This window comes from Bos javanicus, chromosome 4 (assembly GCF_032452875.1).
Source record: "Bos javanicus breed banteng chromosome 4, ARS-OSU_banteng_1.0, whole genome shotgun sequence".
Classification (NCBI taxonomy): Eukaryota; Metazoa; Chordata; class Mammalia; order Artiodactyla; family Bovidae; genus Bos; species Bos javanicus.
Genome location: NC_083871.1, coordinates 99,911,039 through 99,920,180, shown reverse-complemented (window position 1 = coordinate 99,920,180; position 9,142 = coordinate 99,911,039). Strand labels below are relative to the sequence as shown.

General features: G+C 38.3%; 1 protein-coding gene across 10 annotated transcripts in view; it reads left to right on the top strand.

The window, feature by feature from the left end:
• Positions 1-1,746: 1,746 nt before the first annotated feature.
• CNOT4 (CCR4-NOT transcription complex subunit 4) overlaps positions 1,747-9,142 on the top strand; it is a 153,702-nt gene continuing 146,306 nt past the window's right edge. For 7 of the 10 annotated variants that reach the window (XM_061414812.1, XM_061414813.1, XM_061414807.1 and 4 more), the window contains exon 1: positions 2,526-2,764. The gene's annotated coding sequence lies outside the window, so the exon portion shown is untranslated. Of the gene's footprint in view, positions 1,919-2,523; positions 2,765-2,784; positions 5,134-9,142 lie in introns of those variants that run through there. The other 3 variants (XM_061414809.1, XM_061414814.1, XM_061414810.1) reach the window with 3 other exon arrangements.

Here is a 9,142-nt window from a genome sequence, read left to right as displayed (position 1 = left end):
GTGAAAGTTCCTCAGTCCCATCTGACTCTTCAAGATCCCATAAACTATACAAGTCCATGGAATTCTCCAGGCCAGTATATTGGAGTCGGTAGCCATTCCCCTCTCCAAGGGATCTTCCCAATCCAGGGATCGAACCCAGGTCTCCCACATTGCAGGCAGATTCTTTACCAGCTGAGCCACCAGGGAAGCCCAAGACTTCCTGCAAAACATGGGAATCTTCCTTACATGAAAATTTTTTGTGTTTCCTTCATATCTTTTAAATGTCCTCAGTATAGGTGAAAAACCCGTGTGTGTATATATATATATATATATATATATATATGAACAACTATTTTGCATATGAACACAAGGGTTTTTTTTTTTTTTTTTTTGCTTTTTAAAAAATTTATCTTTTAAATGGAGGAAAATTACTTTACAGTGTTGCATTGGTTTCTGTCATACAACAATGAAAATCAGCCATAATTATACATATATCACTTTCCTCTTGAGTCTCCCTCTCTTCCCCACATCCCACCCTTCTAGTTCCTCACAGAGCACCAGACTGGGCTACCTGTGTTACTGAGCAACTTCTCACCGACACTGTTTCTAATTATTATACAATTCTAACAGAGAATGCTTTGGGACTGCATCTACAGTGGACGCTGAGGACAGATTAGCATTGTCACCAGAGGTGGCCACATCACCATACTTGTGTCAGTTGGTAATTGGAGCTTTCACATTCCTGGAGATTTACAGGAGCCAACAAATGATGATTTGATTATATTTTCTAGACTAGTTATGTCTGAGCATTTACATACTGAACTACAAATCACTTTTTTGTACTTTTTATATTATATATAGGACATTATTTTGATTTAAAACAAAACCATGTATGTAAATGAAATTTATAAATTATCCCTGAATTTCATTTTAGGCTAATACAAGAGACACTGTGAAGACACTGTTCTTAAAAAAAGGTATGTAGGATAAGGTGATGGATTAAATGATGATTAAAGATTTTTTCTGGAAGTCTTATAGTGGTGGTTCTAATCTTTAATAAGGTTAAGGATTCTTTTTATTTTGGTCTTTGCATTACTTGGCTTATATTTCACCATATAATTGGTGATTAAAAAAACAAACACACATTAAAAAAAAACATGCCTCCTCTACTGAACGTTATTACCTAAAGGTGGTGAAGCCAAATGATTTTCCCAATTTTGCTTGCTAGATAATAATCTCATGATTCTACAATTTCAAATTTTGGGGAAATTGTGAGTTTATTACATATTTTAGGTATTCACCAAATAATTGTGTCTAGGCTTGACAGTGAAGAAACTGAAACACAAATAACTAATGTATTTTTGAAAAATGAAAAAGCTGCTCACTACGGGCTTAGGTTCACAGATTTAAAACTGCAACCTCTCCCTATTCCCCTTCTGTTTTTTTTTTCATCAGTTACAATGCACTATGCATTTTAATCATACGTTGCTTCCTCTCCCTTTTCTCTCACCCTAACACACACACTGGAATAGATACAGGAATTCCTAGAATAGAAACGGAGAATGCTATCTATTTTGCTCACCGTCGCCTCCCCATGTATAGAACAGTGCCGGGCACACAGGAGGAGCCCATGAGTATCCGTTGTATGAATGGGTGAGGAATACACGCAATAAGCAGAAACGACTGCGTGGAGCGCCACTTCCATCAGAATTCTAGGAGGACTGTGGGCGGGACCAGTAAATTGACTGATTTTTGAGATTGAGGATTCCTCAGCACTCGTAGAAATTGCGAGTGCATTCTTATATTCCTTGGCATGTACTGATGTGTGAAGGGTTTGTGAACTCCGCGCGCAGAGCTGTGCAGGCTGGAAACCGAACTAACACTAATATGCAAAGTCCGCATAATGTTCTCAAATTGACCTCATCAGAAACACATTTTTGTAAGTGAGTGGGTCTGCCGTTCTCTTGTACTTCTGTACAGGACAATTTAGGATTACCTCTTCAGTGGAGATTAATGGTGAGGATGGGAAGAAGGGTGGTGGCTCCAAAAAGCGCAAACAGGGGAAACGAGATAACTCTCACTTTTCGAAAAACGAACGCTAATTCAGTATCTCATTCCCACCCTAGATCAAATCCCGCGCTCCTCCTACCCCCGCATCTGCCTCTACCCCGCCCTCTCTGATACCTATAGTGGGCGGAGCAGAGAAAAGACGTTCTCGGCTCCCCTCAAATTGGTTATGCCCGCCCCGAGTTTTGGTTTCCCATATTTGAGCAAACACTGAGGAAACGGAACCGCTAACGTAGGCCGCCGACCAAATGACAGCGGAGCAGCACACACGAGGGCCGAGAAGGAAGCAAAACACGAAAAAAAGGCAATAGTGTAGCAGCCACGTGAGGCAGGCGATGCCAGCCACCCTCCGAGTGAGAACTTCAACTCCCGGCTTGCAGCTGGGCAGTTGCCCTCCCAGAACTACAACTCCCAGGGTGCTGCGGGAGCGGCCACCCGCCGCTCCTCCCGCCCCTCCCCCGCCCCTCCCGGCCGGATCGGCGTGCGCCTGCGCACGGGAGGCCGGAGGAGTCTTACCCTAATGTAAGATGGTGGCCCGTCTGGCTGTGGAACCCACCGAAAGCTGAGAGTCTCTCTCTCAGCCGTAAAGGTCGGACTCGCTGAAGCAATCAGACCCGGTTCTGAAGAGTTTTTTTCCCCGACACTCGTTCAGTGGTCTCTCGTGAGGACGCGGCAGCGCGTGGAGTCGGCTAAGGGAAAAGCGAGGCAAGGCAGGCGGGTGAGTCTATGCGGGGCTGGGCTTTAGGGGAAACCCAGGGCTGACCGGCTACGAGAGAGCGGAGGCTTCGCTGGGACTGTGCAGGCCGCACCCCCCTTTCTCCCCATCCCCCCCGCCTCATCTTCACCCTCCTCCTTCTCGATCTTCCTCCTCCTCCTCTTCCTCCCTCTCCCCTCTACGCCACAGCAGTTACCACCAGGAAAAGGGAGCGGGGCAGAAGGCAGCGCGGCGGCGAGCGCCGGCTGCTTCGAAAATCTCTTCAATTGGGCAGCTGAGGCGGCTGCTCGTCTTCAGCGCTTTCCTCTACATTTTTGTAGGAGCAGCAATCTTAAGTCTCAGGACTCCTTGTTTTCCCAGCCCCCTTGCCCCTCTCTGACGTCCTTTCCCAGTGGACCCCGTCTCCCAGGACCAAAGCCATCACTCCCACTCTGACCGGTGCCGCTGCTGCTGCTCATTAATCCTACTGCTCGTTGCCCACTCGTCCTGCTGCTTGGTTTTTTTTTTTTTTGCTACCACTCTGGAGTTAGCCTTTGCCCCCCTCTGTTGCTTGCAGTCAGCCCCTCAGCCTGTCTTGCTACCCTGGAGCTTCCGATTTGCTGTCTTTCCTTTAACCACATCTGTCATTTAAAAGCTGCCCCTTAACTATCTCGATTGTGCCGCTGCTCGTTCTAACCCACCTGTTTCACAGCTTTCTTGGGTATTGTCCTTTCCTTCCCTCTTTTCCTAACTGATTCTTTCAGCATACTCTTCCAGAAAAAAAAAAAGAAAGAAAGAAAGGGACGCCCCGTGTTGGCCCCTGAAAAGTCAAGGAAGTTGGGAAGTGAATGAAGTGAGGTAGGATACTATTAAACATTTTGAGTGAAGATCGTTTATCAAGGCTACTCCGGAGAGGAGCGTCTTCGTTTTGCTCCCAGTGATCAATTTGTGGAGTATTTGCTCTGTTGGGACGTGGTTTTGTTTTGTTTTTCTTTTTTCATTTTGGACCGGTTTCTCCATGCTACCAAACGTTCTTCTGAATTGCATCTCCCCAGGACACTTAGTATGGGCTTTGATGATACCAACAAATATTAGCCTACGCGTTTAAAAATAAGATAAATCTGACACACAATCAAATTCATCTGTGAGCTTCACGAGCAAATATAAGTGGTATTTTGATTATATGCAGGTTATATGTGGGTTAGGGATTCCTTCCAAATTGAGAATTGATTATTGACTGAGTGTTACTGATGTTCAGCTTAATTGATGACATTTTATTTATAGTTTGAGTGGAAATTTCCTCTCTGGCTAATACCAGATTGACTTAATATTTTTGGATTTGGTAAGTTCTTTCTTTTAACATTTCTAGAATGGTAGGTATCAGAATACATTATCTTCTTTTGAAAACCATTAGGTATATAAGCAAAAGAAAAATCGTTTTTTTTCTAGAACGAAATCCCTCATTTTTTTTCATAGGAAAAAAGGGGGCTGGGAAAAGAAATGACAAAGCTGTGCACATAAATGCATTTGGTAACACTCACTGTCATTATTGTTTACATTAAGAAACAGAAAGCTAGAAGCCAAGGGTGGCTTATGATGTCTGTTTTGGTGAAAGCAAAATTAAAATGTCCTGAGTAATGGCATAAAGTGAAGAAGGAGCTTTTGCTATAATCAGACTACTGTAAAGTAAAGAATTACCAGAAAAACAGACAGGATTACATAGATTAGATACATACATCTCAAATTTAAACATGAATAATACATTGTATTCATAAGATATATATAAAAATGTTAAAAGTCATAGTAGCAATCTCATGCAGCAATATACCTCTTACTTGCAAAAGTAATAATACCTCAAATGTAAATATAAATACATACAGCTGGCCTTTAAATCACTTTTGGAGATTACTGCATTAATTGTGATTTTTACAGATTTTATCTGTAGTACTTGAGGAATCTTATATTTGACATTACATTCACTTGATTGTGATAAATGGTCTGTTTCATCAAATGTAAACCAAGGTTAGGAAAAGATACTTATAAAGCTTTGTTTTTCCTTTCAGCCAGTTAAGCCACAATTTGGGGAAACTGAATTAATCCCTACTCTTTTGAGATTTAGAAGCAATTCATGTAGCAAACCTTGGGTTGAGTTATAACCTGAGCTTTTTTTTTTTTTTTTACAAGTATTACTTTTAGTTTATATTAGTAGGAAAATATTTAATACAATTGATCTTCAACTCTAAGCAAAAAATACATTTCATTTTTCTTTGTAATACACTGGTGGAGAAGCTTTCTACTATGAACAATCTGAATGGGTTTAGAAACCTTTGGCAGTCATGCTTTGCTGAATTGTAAGCTGTGTATTCTAGGAGAGGACAGTCTGGCAGAAGAAGGTAAATGATTTTAATATATCTTTTCTTTTGTAAAGCTATTTTGCTTCAATAAAAAATGTTCTCAAGTAGTTTTCCCCACTCTATACTTTTTTTACCTGCAGTCATCAAATTCTTATTTTCAGCACTGTGAAGTCAAAATGAATTCACTTTGGGATCTTTAACACATCTGAAGAAGATAAGTGCTTTGATATTTTGATAGGAAATAGAGAGCTGAGATTTCAAAATATTTTTGTATGGTTTATTGCAGCTTCCTAACTTTATGGGTTTTTTGTGGGGAGGGGGAGATAGTTTGAAATACTTTCTGCTGGGTTCAGTAGTTGAATTCTTCAATTAATAGATTATTTCTAAAGGAGGGTTTTTGAATGTGAATTACTTAAGGTAAACTTGTTATAAAATTTGTTTATATAAAGTTCTGTAGACAAACCTTTTATGAGGGATAAGACTATAACCACATGGCAAAGTGCAGAAAAATTGTTTTGTAATGCCCTTCAACTTCAGTCTGAATGGAGCACTAGTGATAACTTGCAGTTTATTACTTTGTAAAAGAAAGAGAGCATTGCTTAAGGATGAGCATCTTGCATTAGGGGAGTTTTATTTTTAAGATGATGTTTTATATATATATATTAAGTTAATGAAAAAATACCTTCTCAGTTTAAGCACTATGATTTTAGAAATCTTCCCTTTCTCTCCTTCACTACTCCTGTCTTAAGGTTAAGCCACACTGTTGATTAAAACATTTTTTTTTCTTTTTGGTGCCTGCAAATAGCACTTGATTGAATCTGTTTCAACTCAGTGTTACTATTTTTATATACCATTCAAGTGAAGTAGAAAGTTTTAATTTGTGAAAACTTAAACATTTGCTGAAAATTCAGTTAGTTTTTTGTCATTAGATATACTACTGTCTTCTGACTTTTTGTGAAGGAAGTTACATTCATCTCAGCTGGTTCTAAAGAAAAACAGTAGGGAAATAGGTTATAGAGATTTTTGGTGCTCTAGAAATAGTATAACTAGAATGTACTACATACTTTTCTCAAAGGATTTCTTAATCTAAGTGAAACTTGTAAATGGTTTTCATCCCACTGGAGTAGCATGTATTGGATAAAATTTGTTAACACATTTTGAGATTAAAAAAAATCTGTGTTTAACTCAGATATTAGGAAAAAAGTGCAAATGGCCCATTCTTTGTGGTAATACCCATGATATTTTAAAAAGTAATGTTTTTTCTCAAAAGTCAAGAGTATACAAATGATAAAGATGGGCATTATTTACTCAGTGATGTGATGAAAAAAGATAAGTGGGACCTTTAATCCTATATTTAGTGGTTTTATGAAAATGTTTTGGATATTTATGTGGTCTTCTTTATTAGAAAAGATTGTGTGGTAAATGTCAACTTTTTCAGGTGTAATAATATTAATTCAATAGGTTTTGTCTCATTTCTTTTTCATAGCATGATTCTTGTATTTTTTTAATGAGAAAGTAGTTTATAGAAGAGAAAATTTCAACACTCTTTTGGCCCCTTAGATTAGCTTTCCTATCTAGCAGTTTTTCTTTTACTGGAAGAGGGAAATTACATGCTACTAAAAAGAAGATCATTACCTTTACTTGCTAGGAAAATGAAACTTCAAAGATAGGGCAAGTACAAGGCAATTTGAATATGTTTATTTTTCTTCTAAGAAGTTTATTTGTGAGTATGGTTTCATTCTTTCTAAACTCTGTTTATATAAGAAAGTTGTCTTGTTTTAAGCTTTAATTGTATTGGGTGATGGACAGATGATGTATTGCTATTAGGATAAAGCTTGCTGTTTATTTGTTGTTCAGTTGCTCAATCGTGTCAGACTTTGCAACCCATGGACTGCAGCACACCAGGCTTCCCTGTCCTTCACCATCTCCTGGAGTTTCCTTAAACTCATGTCCATTGAGTCAGTGACGCCATCCAGCCATCTCATCCTCTGTCCCGCCCCTCTCCTCCTGCCCTCAATCTTTCCCAGCATCAGGGTATATGAGATATCTGTTCACAGTCACTGGGTTTTTAGTTATGGTATCTAAAACCTACCCTCTTGAATATTTAGAGAAATTGTGGAGAAGGGGAAATCAAAATAATCAGATTAGTGTGTATATATGCCTAAAACTAGTTGGGAGAAAAAAAAGTTAAGGCAAAGAAGCAGTGTAATTAGAATAAAATGTCAACATTTAAAGATAGTAGGTGTTTGTATTACTGCTTTTAAAAAGAGTTAGTTAATGATGATGTAGAGAAATGGTGGTTGAATTTTGATAAGTAGCTGTAGACTGAACTACCAAAGGGGTGGAGCATTCCTTAGTAGTAGCAAACAGATGCATTAAGGCAAATATCTGAAATTTCTTAAACATAATTTTCAGTTCTCAGAATAAAGAGGAAGTGCTTATTTTTCTGATTATTTAATACTCTACTAAGTCAGTCTCTGTTAAGAGCAATAGTGTCTTCAGATTGTAAATTTCTTGAAGTAGCGTTGACTGATTTGGCTTATTGAATGTTGATTGTAGCAGCCTTTTTTTTTTTTTTTTTTTTTTGCCTTTTGTATTTTGCTTTTTTTTTTAAAAACAGCTGATTTTCAGCTGTTGTTTGGGTGGGTCCTTTTGTGAATGCTGTAATTGAATGAGAATTTGAAATATAAACAGTATTGCTTTTGGTAGTAGATTAATTTTTCTTTTGATGATTATCCTTCCATTTAGATTTTTTTTTTCTTTAATTTTTAAATTAATTCTTAGTTGAGAATTAGAATCATACAAGTTCCCTGCCAAGTTAGATCTTTCCAGAATTTTTTTCTTACTTTAAATAGGGACCTGGGTATTTGTTGGGTAAAGAAAAGTGGTATTCTATGCCTTGGTTTTGTCATTTAAAATCAACTATAGACTTATTAGTGTTAAAAATAAAAAAACTTATTGTGGAAAATTTAAACAGAAGTAGACAGAAGTCTCTGACACAGACAGAAATGTCTGTGTCAACTTCAGAGATCAACTCGTAGTCAACCTGAGTTCACCTGGTACCTTCACTTAGTTTATTCCTTGTCCCCCTACTCTTTGACCTGGATTATTTTGAAGCAAATCCTCATCTTCACAATTATTTCATATGAGCTAAAAATCTTTTGACATAAAAATCCTTGTTTTTTTTTTTAAGCAAGATTATTCAGTCAATCTGTCAAATAGCCTTTAAGTATTTATTACAGATGTGCTTCTTGGGAAACGGTTCAGCCTCTTCTAAGAGTTTATTATCTGGTTGGGTGTACTTCCATAATTATTAACTAGCGCTAACCAAAACATAATAGATCTAATGCTTTGATTCATAGGTCTGAGTTCAGTATGTTAGTGTAGAGATATTTAGAAGTAGGGCTTCTTGAGAAAGTAGGACTTGAATAAAGAATATGTACTGTCTGTATAGGCAGAGCGTCTTCAGAAGGAGAACATTCCATACATTCCGTGTGGAGCATGGAAGCAGGAGCAGACACGTTGAAGGGGACCAGCATGATGTGAGAGAGAGAGGAGTCTGATCTCAGTGGAATAAGGTGCTAATTTCTGAGAATGGTGTCAGAGAAATTAGTATGCTAGAGTCAGGCTAGATTATGAGGTGTATTCAGTGTCAGGTTGAATCTGATGTGCTAAATAGTAAGGAGCCAGTAGGTTGGTTGGGGCAGGAGATGACATAGTGAAAGTACTTTCTAGAAAGATCCCTCCTTCAGTAGTGTGCAGTGTATTGTGGGGTGGACAGTTGAGTGAGAAAAATTAATGAGTAGACTATGGAGGTAAGGCACCATCTGAGAGATGTTGGTGTGACATCTCATAGATTCCATCTTCTCTTCAGTCCTTTACATCCAGAAATGACAACAAGGTTTTGGAGAGTAGAGAACTGAAGAAATGTAGTCTCTTTGTCTTTGATAGTAAACTGCAGTTTGTTATCCAAGCCCAGCTTTTGGAAAGGAAGTGATGGCATGATTTCTCAAAATAACAATCTCAAAAAATTTCAGCAGAAAATAAC